At 39.9% G+C, this 19,192-nt stretch overlaps 1 non-coding gene across 1 annotated transcript; it reads left to right on the top strand.

Moving 5' to 3' along the window:
- Positions 1–736: 736 nt before the first annotated feature.
- LOC120602502 (5S ribosomal RNA) lies at positions 737–855 on the top strand. Its single transcript, XR_005652789.1, has one exon. It is a non-coding gene; the product is annotated as a 5S ribosomal RNA (ribosomal RNA).
- Positions 856–19,192: the final 18,337 nt, after the last annotated feature.

Raw genomic sequence — 19,192 nt, 5'->3', positions numbered from 1 at the left:
AAGAAACAGAAATTCAGAATTCCAACACCTGGACCACAAGACTCGTGTTGTGGGGGTTGCTGATTGTCACCATATCATAACCAATCCCATAGTAACTATGGAACCATTACGCAAATGGACACAGAATGTCTTATTCTCCTATAGAAGACTAAGCATAACATTATTTTTTATCCTAACTTCACATTCATGTTATTGTTATACTTTTTCTCTTTAGCACCTACCACATTAAATTATTTCAGCGATTATTTTCATTAGTATTTTCCTCTCCCGGCATGTTAAAATTCTGATGCTAGCAGGAGGCACAACTATTTTATCCACCAAATCTATTCTCAGTACTTGGAACATGTGAGGCATTTCAAAAGTTAAAAAATTGATTAATTGAAGAGTAGAGAGTGATTTGGCCATTAAACCAATTTATTAATTTCCTCTCGAATTCATGACCAAATAATCTGATCCGAGTACAATTCAAAGATGCACAGAAATTACTAACTTAGTCATTATTTGGCTATTAAAGCATGAGCATCTCCTACTACTTGAAAGATACTTAGAATATTTGAAATTTGGATTAAGAAATCGTGGGTGATGTCAGCATCCAGCGGGTAAAATGTGATTCGCAGAGGCAGGAGTCAATATTTTGGGGTGTGAGGTAATTTGGAAGACTGTCATAGAAGTAAGAGAGCATCATGTCCTTACTGCCATTTCCTTACATTAATCTCTTTTCAAAATGTCACCAAGTGTCTATGGCCACGCCACCATGAACAAGCCCGATCCCGTCTGATCTCGGAAGTTAAGCAGGGTCGGGCCTGGTTAGTACTTGGATGGGAGACCACGTAGGAAGACCAGGTGCTGTAGGCATAAAAATAAAAAATAAAGGATTGTAAGCTGACAAGGTCCTTGCAATCTGTGAGGTCAACCAAGGGTTGCCTTGTCTAAAAAAAAAAAAAAAAATTCTCCAAGCCATTATTCATGATCATTTTCTCCAATGTTGTAAATGATCAGCTTGAGACAAGGAAGTTGCTGGCCATGGTCTGGGACATGGAACAATCTAGCCAGTGACTTCTCTCCCTTACCGTTTACCTCGTGGCCTTGCACGGATCTTCCTGTATTCCTGGCTCCATCGGCTGGACCCCTGTGAGGGACCCCGAGGCACTGTCACCTTCAGCATTCTCCCTGGCCACCTCTTCAGAGCAGGCTCTCTCCCTAGAGACTTGAATAGACACTCAATTTACACACATCAGACTGCTTAATTCTGTTCACCTCCTCTCTTCTTTTGGTATGGATTCTTAATTTTCTCTTCCCTTTGCTGTACCTGTGTATGCGACATTATTCAAGCATGTGTTAGGCACATTTAGTACTATTGTTTTCAATTTCAGATTCTGGGGTATTGTGTGTGTGTGTGTGATGTTTGTGTGTGTGTGTGTGTGTGTGTGTGTGTTAATAATATCAACAATAATATAATAATAAGGCCTTTGAAAAAGCATGTAGCCTAATTTGATCTACAACAGATGGAGAGAATAGAATGTTCTCATTGATCATATGCTGTACTCAAAATGTTTGATTGAGTATAGCTTCGTCTGGACATGCAGCTCAAGATCTCTTTAGATCTTGAGATTTAGACCGCCTCTATCTCCGTACCTGTGGCTTTGAAGAAAGAACATACGTTCAAAAAATAAATAGCTATTTTTCAACGATATTAACGTTCTTCTGGAAGGGGCACGGCTCATTTTGCAGGCTGTCAGTTTGAGGTACGAATGCCTGGATAGAGCCCTCTTCCGTAGGTGGCCTCTTTTTCACGTCTAGGGCACTGGACTAGTTCAAGCTTCGACTGACCTTTGTAGACTTAGCAGTATGTGTTTCATAAACATCTGGTTGTCACCAGTCTCTCTTGACCACCAAAGAATTAACACCAAAACTTTCTCGTTATTTAATAAACACACGTGCTCCAGATACCATGCCCTTATATGCGTTCCTCGAACTGATTCGGGACCTAAACTCAGGGGCATCTGAACCACACCGGCGTCACGCCACCCCCGGAAAGCACACTGTCTACTGTCCGCCCTGGCCAACGTGGCCTCCTGACACCTTGGTTAATGGGTTCCGCGCTCTTTGGCCTGGATAAATGATTCCATCCTTCTAGCTGCCTCTCACGATTCTCCCTTGCCTTGAAGTCTGACAGCAAATGCCATTTCTGTCGAAAATGTCTTTCCAGGTTATCAGATAGATGTTATTTTTTATTCCAAAACAAAAGACTTGTATTCGTTAAAAATTTTGTATTGCCTGCAGTTGACCATATCTTGAATATGTAGGTTATACAGTGACCCTTGTACTACGCACGCTAGGATGCTTAGCCGTGGAATTCGGTCGCAAGGACAGAACAGGATCACACACCTTCGCTGTCAAGGAGAGAACGGGGTGAGACTTTGCTATTCCCTGGTCGCCACCGGTCCATCTCGTGCTTCTCTCACAAAGATTTTCTTCCATTCCTCGCTCAGCCTCCATTCCAGACTTTCTCACGATGAACTGGGACGGGGTCTGTGGGGAAAAGGCTGTGAGCAGGTACCACCTGCCCTGTGATCACGGCGTCTAGAATCCTTCACTCTCGCCCTGGCCCGCACTGGGCTTGAAGTGATTCACTATAAGTTTTAGCAGGATTACGTCCCCAGCACACACAGCATCTGGGTCTGCTCCAGGTAAGCAAGGGGGCACCACTCACCTCCGTGGAGACGTGTGGTCCTTCCCCAGTCGGGTGTCCTGCCCTCGGCTCTCCCACAGGTAGAAGGAAGCTGTGATTTTTGTAGGTTCTCCAGGATTTTGTGTCGTGTTTGCGGAAGGGCGGGAACAGTGTTTTTCCAGCTTCCTATATTCCAAGCAGAGGCTGGAGGTGCTGCATGTGAAGCAAAATCGAGTTAAGCCTGTTGTCAGAGACAATTCACAACGTCGCGTTATCCGCATTTAGACACATACGATGTAAAACTCCACCCCTTTCTACTTCTAACTTATCAACCACGGAGATGCTCTGTTATTTTCTCCATATGGAATTTGATTGTAGAGGATTTGCTTCTATTCGCTTCCCTTTATGGGTAGTCACACCTCCCAGGACACTCAGCCCAACACACACGCACGTATACACACACGCGCGTGCACGCGCAGGCGTGCACACACACACACTCTGATGTCTCCGTAAGTCGGACGGTTTGGAGGACACTTCTGTGCAGAGGCTGTAGACACTGTGCTAATAGAAGTTAAGTTGCTACATTGAGCGGGAGCGATTTCTCCCCAGGTCAGAGGCGATAGAGACCCACGCCCAGGTAGACACATAGTGAAAGAGAGGACCACAACGCAGGTGGCCTCTGGACCTCTGGTCTCTGTGTTCAGAGAGACATCAAGTAACAAATGTAGGGGTTCTCGCCCTTGGCTTTGGGAAAAAGCAAGCGTATTACCTTTTCTGGGATAGAAAGAGCCGGATACAGAAAAACATTGCCATCTATGGGAGTGTTGGATTCAATCCAGAAAGCCTGAGAGAGCCTCGCTTTTAGAAAGTGCTTTGGGCAGTGACTGCAATTTATATATCAAATATATAATCCGCAGACAGAGCAGGGCGCTGATGCTCTGTCTTCATCTCGCGATGCTCAGCTGGTCCAGCCCGGTGCCGTGGAAACTCAGGAGCATCTGAGCGAAGTTTGCACAACACCGAGCTGTAATGAATCATGAGCTATTTATAAATACTTAGGAGTTTTATTGCCACTGTGAGAATGCATGCGTATCACTTGTCCTCATTAATCAGGGATGAGAAGAAAAGGAGAACAGATTTAGTGGGCCAAGAGGGGAAGAAAAACCAATTAATTAAGTTCAGGTAAGAGGTTTTTTGGGAGGTCTGGGCAAGGCGGTGTTGAAATAAGTTGACTCTATGTCGCGAAAAGCCCTCGGGAAAGGAATCACATCAGAAAAGCCATCTTCTTAGATGAGAAGGAAGATAATCCACTAACTAGTTTTATGAAAGCAGAATAGAGTTTCCCACAATTTTTGAAGTGCCATAATGTTGGAGAGGAGATAGTATTCTATTAAGAGTTGCTGATGGCTACATAATTAGAGTGCATTTGGGCCAAGCGTTTCCTTTATATGTGACATCCTGGAACCAGACCGATGTATGAAACTGTTTTTGCAAAACCTGTGATTGAGAAAGGGCACCAGGAAACTAAAGTCAGAGAAGAGGGAGGGAAAATAGACTCTAAGGAAACTTAAGGTGAGGATGGAAGGTAAGCACTGCCTTCTGATGCTCCCCAAGCGTCAGTGAAACCTGGATGCATAGTCCGTGACCCAGGAAACGCCAGGGAATGATTTGCAAGTTGAACCCGGGAGAGTTCCAGACATAAATTTCCCAGTAAACAACAAAAATTAATAGTTCTGACTCTGCTACTTGAAGCCGAACACTTGCCTTCGTGCAAAATATGCTCTCATTTGCCTAACGTCACTTTAAGAAGGACGATCTACAAGTTCGATAATTGACAAAAATACAAATGCCAGTTTGCAGATTATTATTGCAAGTGAGCCCTGTCCGAATGTCGCTGACCCCATCTATGTCTTGTATGGGGTTATATATTTACTACAGACCTGTACTGAGGAATGAATGCAGCGATGCTTATAAAGTCCTTAAACAGAGAAGATGATCAGAAATGAATGTGGCAAATATAATTTCTTTCATTAAATTACGGCAATTTACAATGAATAAAACAATTAGCATCATTTTTTTGACCCTTGAACATAAGAGCTGGTCCATACGTGTCTGTTAAAAGGAAAGCTTATTGCTGATAAATTATGTGGAGGGAAACGTTTAAGATCCACTGGGTCCAGGCCTGGAAGAGGGCCACCAAAACAGGAAAGGGAATGTATGAAGTACAGTAAGAGGAGGCTGGGATTCTGCCTGTAGAATTCAATAGTATTGGAATTTAAACTGGGGCAGAACTCTGGATGTTTCATGTAGATTCATTTATTCAAGCTGAAGCTACCTTCAGAGCAGCATCGAGCTGTGAAGCAGAGATGTGGACCTTGGACTCACTGCTCTTGAGTCCAGGAGAGGCCTGTATGTTTCTGGGCGTCTGATTCCTCGTGGTTAAAGAGTTTGATCATTTCTAAAGGCTGCTTACGTAACTGCTTCTACATGCTAACGTTTCTTTCTCTACTACTCACGGGCAGTTTGATAACTTAATTGACTGGCATTGAGAGCCTAAAATAGACAAATAGTCTATATTTACATTAAAATTTTGAAACAATTTGAATAAACTAGAAAACAATCATGCAGCGATTGGCTTTGGTTGGTTTGTCATTTTCTGTCGTTCACATAGACGACAAATACCTATCGTCTGTCTACGACGTGCAAATCGTTGTTCTCTGTGCTAGGGATATAAGACACCCATTGCAGGGGAATGGGTAACGACTGATGAAAATACAATACAGGTGCATCCTGTAATTTTGAGCCACAATTAAAGCAGTGAGGGAAAGCAGCAAGGGTGTCAGGAAAATAATACGAAAGGCATAAGATGGATGATACTTCTTCTTGCCCAGGAACGACCAGGGTGCTTGTCAGAAACGCGGATCCTGCTATGTCAGGATCCCTGCAGGTCTGGCCAAGAAATATACATTTTTCATAACTTCTTCAATTTTTTGACTTCCTGTTTACAGTGAAATTCAGGAGCTAGTTCCCCAGGTGGTATGCAACATTTTCACCAGCAGCCAGATTGTTCTTCTAGCTTACAAGCTTTCAGAGGAAGAATTTTGTTTGTTTATTTTCTTACAACTTTTATAGAAATTCTATATTTAAATATGTGAAGCTGCCCTTGGAAATCAGGTCCCACAAATATTTTACTATGGAGACACTAAAATCGATTAATTTCAAGAGTTTTAAGTATCCACGTTAAATGCATATATAATAGAAAAACCCATTATGGCAATATGAATATCGATCATATTACATAATGCTCATATGATGAGAAAATGGTTTAATTTTCTAGTATTCAAAATAGAAGAACTTTTACCTTTTTTTTTTTTTAATTTTTTATTTTTGATAATTACTCATTGGAGAATGTTCAGTTATGCTTCCTAACTCTCGTGAAGACGATTTTGACCTTACCGGGGAAGATTGATTGGATGGAAGGGCAGAATCTGCATGTGAGTGCTTTTTACGATGGCTTAGGGAGGAGATGATGAATTCTTCGGTAAGACATAAACACTTTGCCGAAGAACCAAGAGAGATGCCAACCAGTAAAGCAAGTCAAGGCCAGTGCAGGAAATAAAGTCCATGGACAGACACCCTGACTGCATCTGAGAGACCCTCGAGGACGATGACCCAGGGGGAAGCCCAGAGGGTCTTCCTTTCTCTCTCCTTGAGTTTCAGAGGTAAGAACTCCGAGCGAAGCTGCACTGGTTAAGTGTGTTGGGAAGTGCACGACTGCAGAGAATTCTTTTGTCTTTTCCTACAAGTTGTCTTAAGGCTTCGTCTATGGGCCCTCTTCCCTCCGATTGCATTTTCTGGCAGATTCCCCAGCCTTTTCGGGCATCCCCAAGCGATTAATAACATTTTGGTCGCTCTGAGATCAAGTCCAATGTGACAATCGTATAACTCCACACATTCTTCTTCCATTTAAAGATTCTCCCCATCCCTGCCCCAGCCCCAGGTCCAGCCGCAGTGGGAGGGGCTGCCAGGGGCTTCTTCGCCTCTGCCTGGCAAGGCTCAGCCCCTCGCCTGCTGTGAACAACGAGTTCTAACCCCTCCCTTTCCTCCGGCTGGCAGAGACATTAGGGGCAAAGATGACAACTGCGCGTGGTCGAACACTTGTAATCCAGTCTCATCTTTCCATCGTCGCACATTCTTAGGGTTTCTTGTAGTAAGTAATTAATATACAAGAAATTTACATCAATGAGATCACCAGGTAGAGGGAATTCAGCCAGAAGAAGTGAGCTGGGAAGAGCATCTGGAGCAACCCAATATAATTGAGGTAAGATTGATGACGCCGATTATTTCAAGCTCTTGCAGAGTTAGTGTGACTCTTTAAAGACAGACTTCACTGCTGTCGGCTAACTACGGAAAGCTAGGCCATGAGAAAACTGTCCACATAAATACATTGCAATCCTCGAATGATAATAACTGATCAATCAGAATATCTGCTCTTCAAGACGCTGTGTATGCCGTTTTATGTTTATATTTTCAGAGTTTGGTGTGAGTGTACATGAAATTACAATAAAAATATTGTCAGAACAAAGTAAGAGAATTGTTTATATCATGACAAAATTTATCTTACGTACAATATCACATTCTCCTCTTTATAATGATTCAGTCACACAATGGATAAAATTCATTTTTTATGGTTGATATAGGAATCAAACATCATGTTACAACTTGTCTCCAGGGGAAATGGCTACAAGCTCCAAACATTCAATTTATTAAAACAATCTTCGAAATACAACCTATTTGTGAATTGGAGGGTGTTCATATATGCTTATCACATCAAAAAGAGACCGTGTTCTCCAATTAAAGATAAAAAGACTTATAAGGCAGCCTTTTCAGAGAACTGAATAGGCCATCTGGGATTTGGATATTTGAAAATGGATGATTTTTCATGTGATATTATTAAAATATGAGGTTGGAGCCAAGTCTTCGGTTTTCGCCTTTTTCAGTGTCCCTGTTCAGGCTTGGAAAGCTGCCGGCTAATGCAAAGGCAGGTCTCCTGAATTAAACTTTCATTTGAATAGACCACATGTACCGCTCACACTCGATTTTACTTAAAGAGAAACAACCACATTATTCTCGCAGTATTCACACTAGGAAATTATTTCAAATTGCCATAAGTGATTTCTAAGGCTACATTTATGCATCTTTCAGCTGCCTAGGAACTGCTACTTTTATTAGAAAAAATATTTAAATATTTAAAACCGGGAACAACAGGAGATGATTCTCTCTAAAATAATATAGTCTACTCATGAAAGAATGATATTATTATCTCAAAGAATTCAAAGTCTTGATAAGGCAATTACAAATATCGAAATGCAAGTTTAATGCTTAGATGTGCGTGCGTGCGTGTGTGTGTGTTTTCAACGTTATTGTCTTAATTTTAAATCTTGGGTTTGGTCATTACGTTTCCCATACGTGCTATCATTTGTCATAGTTATATCTTGCTTTTGAATTGACAATACCAGTGAATGGGGGAAATGGGAACACAGTTCACTCCAAAGGTATTGGGAAAAGTGATCACATTTGCACACTGTGGGGACTCAGAGCCTGCCAATCATGCTCCCTTTCCCAAAACCTTATAATTAGCTGGAAATCAGTAAATCACAGGTAAAGTCGTGCTCTCCAAAATGTAATTACCCTAAAAATTCCTATAATAATGACCACCGAAGGATCATATTAAACCAAAAGCCCACTCTAAATTCAGGAAAACAAGCCGAGCGAGAGCAGATAGGATGCTCTAAAATGACAGCGAAGCACTTACCTCCCCTCTTTCTCCTCCCGCGTTCATCCACCTGCCTCTCCGCCTTCTCCATCCCGCTCCCTCCCGTTTCATGATACTTCCATGTAACTGCTCTCGCCACCCCGTTCCGAAGCTTTGGCTAGAGAAATGTCCACCTTAACTGGAGCCCGAGGGGAACTCTCTGAAATAGCAGCGGATGCCGGCCGGACGGTTTCTGGAACGCAACTTTATCTTTACGGAGTTGCCTCGGATGAGCGTGAAGAAAGAAGCCGAGGCAGGGCTTGGAGAGCTGAGCTGTTCTAAGACACGGTTTTGTCCTAGGACCCTCCCTCCCCAGAAATAATTACAAACAAACAAATAAACAAACAAATAAATAAATAGGAAAGGGGCGGCAGTGGCAAGTTTTTGAGACTTAGCATCAAGAAAACATGCTCTTTGCATGTGGCACATATATTTGTCTTGGGCACAATTCACATGAATGTAACACAAATAAATGCAAATGTAATGAATGTCCAATAGCAAACTTTACATTATGCAGCCATAAAAAAGAAGGAAAGCTTGCCATTTGTAAAACATGGATAGACCTAGAGGGTATTATGCTACATGAATCAACTCGGACAGAGAAAGACAAATACCATATGATCTCTAAAAACAAAACAAAACTCATAGATACAGAGAACAAATTGGTAGGTTCCGATTATAAGGTGAATTGGTCAAAAGCTACAAACTTTTAGTTACAAAATAAATAAGTTATGAGGACGCCACGTGTGGCATGGTGACTATAGCTGATAATAGTGTGCTGTATATTTGAGTTTTGCTAAGAGAGTAGATCTTAAGAAACACAAAGAAAACTGTGTCTGGTGATGGATGCTAGTTAGCTAGGCTTAACTACAGTGGTCATTTCTCAATGTATACGAGTATTGAATCATTAATCGTACACCTGAAACCAATATAGTTATATGGCAATTATATCTCAATGTAAAAAATAGCGATCTTTATGACCACAGTTCAGTATGGGGCTATATTTCATAGTGGATTGAAAAACTCCAGACAAGTGGGAGATGCTTGATGATGGGGACAATGCTTAAGGCCACTGGGCCTCAGCATCCTTCAACGGAAGAAAGATATAGTATTTATCTCCATTTCTGTTTATCTTATCTCTGTCTCCATCTCCATCTACCTACATCTTTATCTCTATTATCTTTAGGAGAAGCAAATAAGTTAATATATCAGAGCCTCCTAATCAGATGTTCGCTCTCAGTATTAATTATCTGCCTACGCTTTCCTTGCCCTTTTTAGGACCACAAAAAGTCATTCTGAGACAAATGTAACAAAACTCCAAAGACTATTTCTTGAATAATGCTGACAAATCAATTTTGATCCATTATCAACTATTCATCAAGTGTCATAGCATATTAGTTACCTAATGTAAAGCATGACAAATTGGTATGTTTCTGCACACTTTCAAAATACTGGACTCAATTCCAAATGGTTAGCTGCTGCTTTGGGTAACGTGTCCACACAAACAATAAGTTAATGTTTAGAACGTATATAATGTAACCCAGAAACTATTTTTTTAATGGCAACCTTTAAGAAAGCTAAATCATTGACTTAATTAATTATACATTTTTAGAATTTCGTAGGCATTTTCTTTCTGGCATTCAGGTTTTCTTTTTTCTGTACTTTTAAAAATATTTAGTTTTATCTTAAAAGATTATACAAAAAGACAATACATAAATTATATATTTAATTAATTAAATTTGATGCCAGTATCTTCTTTTTGAATATTTTTTTCCTTATCATTTTCGTAGCTTCTGACATACAGAAAAATAATTTTAATGTCAGAAAAAAATGTCTACCAAATCCTTTCTGATTTATACTTTTCTATAGTGTATATACGAAATGCATCCTTATAAGGTCATAAAATTACATTATCTAGCATTGGATTAGTTACAGTTCTCTAGAGAAAAACAAAACCAGAGAGATATACAGGATCTTTACTTTAACCAAGTTAACTGGTTGTAGATGTTAGTTAGCCGCATTTACAAAATACCTTCACAGCAACAATTAGATTCATGTTTGATTAATTCACTGGATAACACAGCCTAGCCAAGATTACAAATAAAACTAAACATCGAAAGGTTCGTTTAAAAATTGATTTTTAAATTTACAAACTTTTTGTTTAGATTATATTGATCAATTCATTTTTTTGTGAAATAATAATCTAATACTATTTTTCATATGAATAATAAATTTACCTCGCACATATATCGAATATCCACTTTTTCTCCCACAGATATGCAATTCAGCTTTTCTCAAGTATAAAGATTTCATGCTGGTGCTGGCCTCCTATTTCTGGATTTTTTAGTCTGTTTTATATGTCTGTCTCTAAAACATGGAATATTTTTACTTTTCTGTAATAAACATTTATATAAAACTCTTTTGTCTCAAATCAGTTTTTAATGCATAGGTATATTTTGCTTAATTTTTCCTAAAATATTTTCAGATTTTTCTTTAATATATTTTGTGCTCATTTGTTCAAGTTTTTCTATAAATAACATATTCCTTCATCCAATCTTACCTTCTTTCTCTCTTTTTTTTTTTTTGCTGGATATTTTAAATCTGCTTATGTTTATGATTATTGCTAATATATTAGGATTTATTTTATCATTTTATTTTTTACTATTTGTTTATTCTTTAAATTACTTTCCTACTTTCTGGATTTTTTTAAGATATTAAGAAAACATTTTACTTCATTTATTTTTCTTTTCTTCCTTCCTTCCTTCCTTCCTTCCTTCCTTCCTTCCTTCCTTCCTTATTTTTTTCTTTCCCTTTCTACTACTGGTGTTTTCCATCTTATTCAATATTTTTCTCCTCTTCCAGCTTGTAAGTTATACACTCTATATATCTGTTAACTGAAATTTTAGTGGATATTATATATACACACTCAAATCAGAAATTTTTTGTTACAATAGGCAATAGTTAAAATTTCTAAAAGCGTGTTATTAATACTAGTAATACCATCCGAAAATTTCCACTCCGTGCTCTGACGGAAACAGGCCGGCTGTGTTTGACTGATTGAATGATTGATTGATTGCTATCCACATGTCCCTTTGCCTTCCAGGTGCAGCCCGTTTGAATGCCTCGAGTTTCCGTGGGTGTCTCACACGTAGTGATCTTTTCCTTGTGGTTTTGACAGTTAAAACTAAAACTCTATTGTTCTTGGACTTTTCTCCTTAAGATATGCAGGCGTCTGGTTTCATATCAGCATGCGTCTCCTGCCCGCTTTGATATATTTCTTAGATTCTTGGAAACTCAGCTATGCACTCAGATGTCGGTTTCACGTAATTCCATTGACATTAAGTGTTTTTTCACAGAAATACTTTGGAAGTCTTTCGACGTACTAGTGGGAGCTGAAATGTCTGGTTATTTTTATTGGTTATAGACTCTAGTCATTAGAGACTAAACAACTTAATCTTTACGACCGTGAAAAAGCGACAGGACGTTTTTATAAGTGCGGGTTTCCGGTCGTGATGGCAAACCTGTGATGTCTGGAACCTCTGGAGACAGATAAACGATGGAGTCAGTCCTGGTTATTGTTGGTTCACGATTTCACTCAGGTGAACGTTCTTCAGCAATAAATAAACAGGCTGACTTTATGTACCCATAGACAGCTCCAGAGCCATTTCTAGATTAAATCTGCAACAGATATTAAGGTGACCGTGTACTTTCAATTTTCTCAGGAAAATCAATTTCAGTCTGTTAATGACCAACTTCCCGGATAACAAATAATGTAACTAAGTCAGAGACCGTGAATCTAAGTGAAGATCCGAATTTCAAGATTAAATGTTACCTGTTATAGAAAATACAAACTATTTTCTCATTTCCTGTAGAAATGATAGACCCTAATGGATTTTGAAGAACATACATTCTCAAATTGGATTTTAGGTAAAAAATTTCTGGAATCTTCCAGCAGATGCATCCAGAAAGAAATGAACACATTTGTCAGGAGCCTCAGTTATTTCGGATTTGGGGTGGGCACAGTATTTATTAGAGATCGTTCCTTTGATGTCTGTGATGCAGTCTTACTAGTTTGAGTCTCTTCTTGCTCTATTCTAAATGTTAAATTAATTTTTAGTTTACATATTTGAGTGGAACAATATCATAAAAAGTAGACAATGTAAAGCAATCAATTTTTTGATATGTATTTTAAGAAATTTCTAAAAGAACAGTTTGGAAAAAGGATGCTAAATCTTCACAATAAATAACGATCCTCTCATTCGTTTGTTGGTTGCATGCATGAAATGTAAACCTGTGAGCGATGATGAATACTACCTGGAGAAATACTTTTTCAATAATGTCACAAGTTCGTCACCTGCCCCAGGGTGTGGAGAAACAGAAAGTTGTTGAAACATATCTATGTCTTATGTTCTATTTTCAAATGCACTTATATCTTTTATGCGTACTACAGGACGTATTAAAAACATCTGCGTATCAATCCAGAGAAACATTGCTGGTGCCAACTCTCTGAATAAGCCCAAATATTTCTTCATTAGCCACGGTTCTACTCAAGTGTCACTCTGCAGATAGCATTGAGTTCATCCATCTTTTACGTGTGAAGAATACGTTTAAGCTTCCAATGAATCGACATGCTGCAAACGAGAGCAGAAAAGACACCCCACCCTCTCCTGGAGAACCATCACATCTCTAGAGCAGCTCAAACTTTCCTTCCCATTGCTACGAAAGAGGCGAACAAATCTCTTATTATTCCTGCTTATTGTCAATGCCAATTACGACCCAGATTTCCCCGCTCTGATGGGAGTCCTTCCTGCGGAGCATTAGAAAGCGAAGTAAGATTGATGATGGATTTTAGGGAAAGGCCTTTTAGACTGAGCCGATTTGGGAAAAGATGAGAAATGTAATTATCTGGAATGAGCGAGGCAAAGTGAAAAAAAAATTATGTACTTATTTATATTTTCAACTTTCTACTTACTGATAAAAGATTGGGATAAATAAGGTTAACTAGATTTAGTTTTCAATCTTTTCTTTGCAAATGTAGAAAAACTCACGATAATGGTCAAATAAAATAAAACAAGTAGCTACTTGCTTTTATATTTAGGTAGTGAAGTATGGAGCGTATTTCATTTACAACTCACTATTGATGCATTTCAAGAATGCATGGATTTCAGCGAATAAATATTGTGAAAGAATGAACGTGACTTCTGAGTAAACTATGTTTACTTAAGATTATAAGTAGTTTTTTCTCAACACTTTTCTTTAAAAATAAAACTTCTTAAAATATTATATTTTAAGAACTCTCTTTATTGAAAAAAAAAGACATTTTCTAGGTTTTTAAGATTCTTAGCAGAGTCATATAACCGTTTTACATCCAAAGTAAAATGCTTTCTCGGCTTGACTTTTTATGTGTGATTTTTCTTCAGGCTCAAAACAATTTTGGAAAGAAATGTTATTTTCAAGGAGATGCCATTGTCCTTCATAGTTATAATAATGAATATAAGCCAATCAAATGCAAAGAAACATGCAGAGGTTATTAGTTATTTGACATCTCAGTAAATAATAAGTGTTCCACTTAAGTTTTCTTATAAAGAATGAAGTTAATGAGACGGTTGAGTTTTTACTTTCTCCTTTACTTCAGGTTTTGAAGTGTAGATCAATGTGGATACAATTTTTTCTTAATTTATTTTTCTCCTAAAGGGATGTGTTTTTCCCAAAAGCTAACCTATAGGGAGGGCCCATCAAAGAGCAGGTGTCTAAGTCCACAATCTCAGAGTCGTCGCTTTCGAAGTGACATGAGTACAGTTGGCCCATGGCCCTGACCAGCCACTACACAGGGATACGCATCCAGTTAACTCTGTGGTTCATTCTAGCCTTGAATGTGTCCTCGAGTGGAGAAAGCTTGGGGGCCTTATCCCACTCGAAATCAAAGAGAAGATCATTCTGGGAGAAGTGAATAGATCCAGTGAGAAGAAATTACCTCTCTGACATGTGAAAGGGGATTTGTCCGTGACACATCTGCCCAGACTGAGTTTGGTGACTGTTCCGTGTTGTTCTCCATAATAGCCTTGAGAGAAGATGCAGGGGAGGCTCCCAAAGAGGAAGTTGATCATATTCACAGGCCCTCGAAACAGGAGGCACAGATGCACACAGTGCCACGTGGGGAATCGCCAGCATTGGTCACGAGTCAAAGACAGGGCCAGGGGAAAGCCAAGGTCAGGAATTTCACACAAGCAAACAGCTACGACTTGGTGGTTTGAATAGATGCAGGCCGGAGGGGTGATCCGGGAGCTGAATGTCCCCCACCCTGGGATCATTAGAGCAGAGGACATCGTTTCTGCGGGTATACAGACGGGACAGAGGAGGCACAACTCCAGATCGCTTAGTTTGGCGAGCGCAGGCACGCTCCAGGCTCGGCCTTTCGCCATCTCCGATGACGGGCGAGCCCTGGGAAGGACGGTCTCTCCCCAGCCAGAAAGGTTGTGAAAAGTCAAAACTCCGTAACATACAGAATATTAAACAATAAACAATACGGGGACTTTTATTATTTTATCGATCGGTCCTGGGAGACTTTCTTTTCATGCCTATACTGAAACAATTTTAACGAATCCTGCGCAATAGAGAGAATACAACAAATGCTGTTTTACTGTGCAATTCGCTTTCCTCTTAAGGATCTCGAGCGGACAGCGGCGTGAGTCTGGGAGATACAGAGACACGTGATGGGGCAGGTCATGTTTGCTGTGACGAAGGCAGAGACCGGCACCCCTAAGAGCAGGTAACTCAGAGGTAGCGTTTCCAGGCAAGCATTTAGTAAATACATTTCCAAGGGCCAAACCCTTAGATTTCCGAAGGAGAAGGAGGTATGTCTGGGGCATCACTCGCCCAGGAGCTGAAGGAGCATGGCCACGTCCGAGGGCTGCACAAGCAGACTGAGCTCTGCTGCAGGTGCTACTGACCTTGTCAGGTGAGAGAGCCAGGGTGACACCTTAGCCTGGGAGCGGCACTTTCTAAGAGATTCTCAGACCCTGGGGCCCTGGATAAAGGAGAGAAGGGGGGGGCGGGGAAAAAACCACGTGCAGGGAGGCTAGCACAGAAATAAACTCCAGAGCTGCTCCCCGCTCTCCCACAGATTAAGAAATCTGTATTTACAGCGCAGATTTGTCCTCGCGTGCCCCAAGTGCCACATAGCGTTAGGAACCACAATCACGCTCTGTGACAATTACAAATGTATAAATCTTGGTTGGGAGACTGTTAATAATGAGAGCTTCGCTCATTCTAATGGCCTCATGATTGCGTCCCTGAGTGTTATGTGCAAAATCTTAACATGGGAATAAATAACGGTCCAGCCAGTCCTGTTAACCCTGTTGCTGCCCAGATGAAGAGACGCATGTGAGCTCAGTTCGGTTCTCGACGAAGCCTCAGACGTGTCCTACACACAGTAGGTAAAGAATCGTTCTGATTCAGACACCGATTTGTTCCTGACAATTACCTTGAAAGATAAGTTCTGAGAATCCGTAAATCAGGCCATGGGTGCATTTAATATGATCAATGAGAAGTCGCGCTGTAAAAAACATCCAGGAGTGTCTGAAATCAAACCACAGCTGAAAATGCGTTATTCGCTATGTTCTCACAGCCACACTGAAATATTCATGACAATATAGAAAGAGTTAGAATCCCCTACATCTAATAATATTGATCCGCGATCCATCACGTTACTGGAACTCTCGTGGGTGAAGGTTCATACGCAGAACTCACGGACACTTCATAGGGACACGCGTGGGAAACACCAGGAAATGTGGACCCAGCTGCTGCTCGTCACAATCATCTGCATCGTGCACAGGTATGAAATGCTTGCCACATACCAGGCATTGCGTTCAATGCTTCATCTTATCTCGTCCCCTCTCGGCCCAGTGACGCAGGAGCTGTTATTAGTACTCAATTTACCAACGAGTAAAGAGAAGGTAAGAAACCCGCCAGAGTCTCATCGTAAGGCAGTGATGAAACTGGAAATGAAGCACGTTAGTGCAGAGCCTGCACTTAAGCTGAGGCCTAACTCCCAACATGGCACTTGTCCGCCAAGGGGTTTGGCCAATCCCACCGTGAAGGGATGCGCTTTCTCCCTGAGCCCAAACCAGCCCGCTCCTTCAGCCCTCTGCCAGGATGGAGGTGATTACCCGTGTGCAGAAGTGGATGGCGACTCCTCTCAGAGGTGTGCACTTGGAAATGAGCCGTCTCTAAGGAAAAAAAAAAAGAAAGGATATTTCTTAGACTTCGGTGCTTAATTTATTCATTCGGCTGAGTGAGAAGAGAACTGCTCTTTCAATTTTTAAGTATGTGATAAATGGCTGCTACTTGCTTTCTTTTCCTAAAGAGCATCTTTTAATCTCCATTATCTTTTAAGCCAGAGGCTTGCTTTCCTACCTCCTCTGCAGCAAAATCTCAAGCATGGCATACAATTTCTTGCAATTATGCGCCTGCCCAATACTTCTCTTCAGAACGATATGGCGATGGAGGTGCTAGCAGATTTCATTCTGGTAAATGATGTCGGGAAAGACATCAAGCTTTTAGAAATAACAGTGATGAGTATTTCTGGGGCCACGTTGCATAGCCACCAAGGACGGGTGGACAGTCTATCTGACTTGCCAGTTAAAGTCCTCCCTTCTCCCTGTCCACAGGGCAGTTTTCACATGGTGTGCACCTGCTGAGCTTCTAAACGTGACTGAGCATGTAACCAGGGCCATTAACAGCCAAAATACATACATACATACATACATACATACATACATACATACATATATACTTTCTCCTTTTATTTCTTAATTTGTCATTCGCAACAAAATACCCTACCTGGCTTGCTCAAGAATAAATTCCTTACCTTATAAGGTACGCGTTAAATACTTAACAAAGAATTTGCTAAGCACGTCTATACGCCAGAGGTTAGGATTTAGTATGAGATCCAAAGCTGAATAACGCAACGACTGTTCTAGAATCTGAAATCTAGTAGAAGACAGACATGAGAAAAGAGTCATTTGAGGACAATTCATTCAAATGTAAACAGAAAAAAAAAATAGAGCATACTATGAGAACATATAGGAATGTCTGAAAATCAAGTCCTGTGGGGAAAACGTTTGGAATGAAAAAAAAAAAAAAATAGGGAGAAGTGACAATGAGTTGAGTCAATTTATATTTTAATCAGAAAAAGTGGTGGAATGGAGCTTCGATCAGATCAATAAATACGCGTGTATAAATGCCTCGAGAGGAGAGAACCCGTGGCACTCTCTGGGCGCTGATAATGGTTCCAGAAAATCAGGCACCGAGACAGCGAGGGGAGACGTAAAGAAAGTGATGTGGGGGCCAGATAATAAAGATCCTTATAAGCTGCTGGACTATTTGCAAGAAAAAAGAGCTTTTATGAGACGAGGGAGCAAGATTAACAGACATCCCATGACGCAAAAACATCCAAACGAAGGAAAAGGTAGGAAGCCATGAAATCTTGGCTACACACTGTGCACATCAGACATAATCTCAAATTAAAAAGTAGGGAGATTTAATTCTCTTGGAGACCAAGGGGAATTTTAGAATTGGCTCGTTTAATGCCATTTAACAGTAAATTCCAGCACAAGCTAAACTCTATAAAAAAAAAGGCAAGCAAATGGGGGGAAATGACATAATGAAGCCAACGGAATACAATAAAAGTGAAATAATACAAAGAGAAAGAAGTTTTCAATACAAAGTTTCGCTTCGGGGAAAAGAATTTCATTATAGAAAACATCTACCTTGTCGTTTTGATAGAATTCAGGGAGAAATGAACTCTCCCCAACAAGATAAGAAGGGTATGGTGATTGTATATATTCATAAACATCACCAAGAAATATATGACAATCTTGATAGGAAAATGGTTTTTCAGTGGCTTGGAGACCTCGGTGTGAGAAAATTAGATTCTCCCATTATTCCCTTTTCTCCACGAAGAAAGTCAAAGGCCTGGTAAGAATTTAAATTCAGCAAATACGTAAGCCAGCTACCATTGTCTTCAAACACTAGAAATCAAAGACATATTAAAAAGAAGATGATATTTATTTTCTGTCCCAGTTTGTAAGAATGATGATTTTCAGGGAAGCACCCATTCTCACGTACTCTACGCTGATAGTAGGCGTTTAAGTAGGTATGTTTGAAAAAAAGTTGTCAATAGCAATGAATAATTTTTTAAACATATTTGAACAGACTATTCTACTTCTTTGAATGTATTAACAAAAAACTTTCTAAGAGTGTTCACCCATGTAACATTTGAAATTGTCAAAATCAGAAGCAATCTGAGATTCAACGACATGGAAATGTAATTCACATAGAACATGTGACAGATCCTATGGAAGGACCGGTGTGTAGCTCTTGAAACGTACGGAGAGGAAGAGCGTATTACACAATCCTTACGGCCCTTATGTTTTCAAATGAGAAGAATAATCTTTGAAGTTGTATTACAATGTAATTTCCATTATGTAAGTCTCGTGTAAATGTTAGTACTGACTTCCTCTGGATATTTCATAATAGACGATTTCAGATTTGGATCCTTTTCTGCATGTTAACAATATAGAGAATGCAAGTAAAAAAATATATATATATGTCAAAGAGTATATTACTCAGAAATTTGATATTTGCTCATCTTTTACTTCATTTTAGCATAAAATTGTTTTATGATAAGTAATTATAGTAGGATT

Source organism: Pteropus medius, unplaced genomic scaffold (genome assembly GCF_902729225.1).
Source record: "Pteropus medius unplaced genomic scaffold, Ma_sr-lr_union100, whole genome shotgun sequence".
NCBI classification, from domain to species: Eukaryota; Metazoa; Chordata; class Mammalia; order Chiroptera; family Pteropodidae; genus Pteropus; species Pteropus medius.
This window is presented reverse-complemented; position numbering and strand designations above follow the sequence as displayed.